Raw genomic sequence first — 1,025 nt, 5'->3', positions numbered from 1 at the left:
AATGGAGGTGTCAGTGCACGCAAGTTCCAATAATGGGTACATGTCACAGACAAAGTGGTCAATGACATTGGGGCCACAGAGAGGGAGATTGTACACAAAGACAAGTTGAACCATAGAGTGCACAAAACCTCCAACCCAGGCCACCACCAACAGCAGAATGCACATCTGTCGACCCACGATGGTCAAGTAGTGCAATGGCTTACAGATGGCCACGTAGCAATCATAGGCCATCACCACCAGAAGGAAGACCTCGGCACCCCCAAATAAGTGTCCTATGAAGAGCTGCCCCATGCAAGCTGGAAAGGAAATAGTCTTTTTATCATGGAGGAAGTCCATAATCAATTTGGGTGAAATAACAGAGGAATAAACAGCATCTATGAGTGACAGACAGGCAAGGAAGAAGTACATTGGGGAGCCCAGGGAGGGACTGGCAATAACAGTCACCACAATGAGCAGGTTTCAGAGCATCGTCACAATGTATATGAATAAAAACAGGACAAGTAATGCTTTTTGCACGTCAGGGTCCTGAGAGAGGCCCAGGAGTACAAATTCTGTGACATTGTTACTCTGTCCCATTTGTTCTTTTGGATGGCTTGGAACAGAGATGAGAGCTCTAGAGGATAGGACCTGTAATGAAATTGACAATAGAGGTATGGATATGTCCGTTATATGATGAGCCCATCTTCACTGCTATGTCATGCACAGTGCTTCATACACAAGTAGCATTTAGTAAATATGTATTGGGTCCCTCTTTCAAAAAGCCCAGTATACCTTCCCTTGAGGACTCTATTTTTCCTCAGATAATTTAGTTGGGCTGCAGCTAAAATGTTCTATCTCCAAATCTAGGGGATGCTCTAAAGACAAGAGTAGTCAAAGGCCCCATGGTCATTCACACACTGAATAACTCCTTATTTAAAATGTGATTTATGATACAGATGTCAGCAATGACAAACAAGGAAGGGGCTCCTGTTTTCAAAATACCTTACTCTCTGGCGGTGGTGATAAACTTGAAATAAACAAAAAAA

At 43.4% G+C, this 1,025-nt stretch overlaps 1 pseudogene; it reads right to left on the bottom strand.

The window, feature by feature from the left end:
• Positions 1-576, bottom strand: part of LOC103604058 — a 3,776-nt pseudogene extending 3,200 nt beyond the window's left edge.
• Between the last annotated feature and the right edge of the window lie 449 nt (positions 577-1,025).

This window comes from Galeopterus variegatus, unplaced genomic scaffold, assembly GCF_000696425.1.
Source record: "Galeopterus variegatus unplaced genomic scaffold, G_variegatus-3.0.2 Scaffold4940, whole genome shotgun sequence".
NCBI lineage: Eukaryota > Metazoa > Chordata > Mammalia > Dermoptera > Cynocephalidae > Galeopterus > Galeopterus variegatus.
Note: the sequence above shows the minus strand (reverse complement) of the source record. Positions and strands in the feature narration are given on the sequence as shown.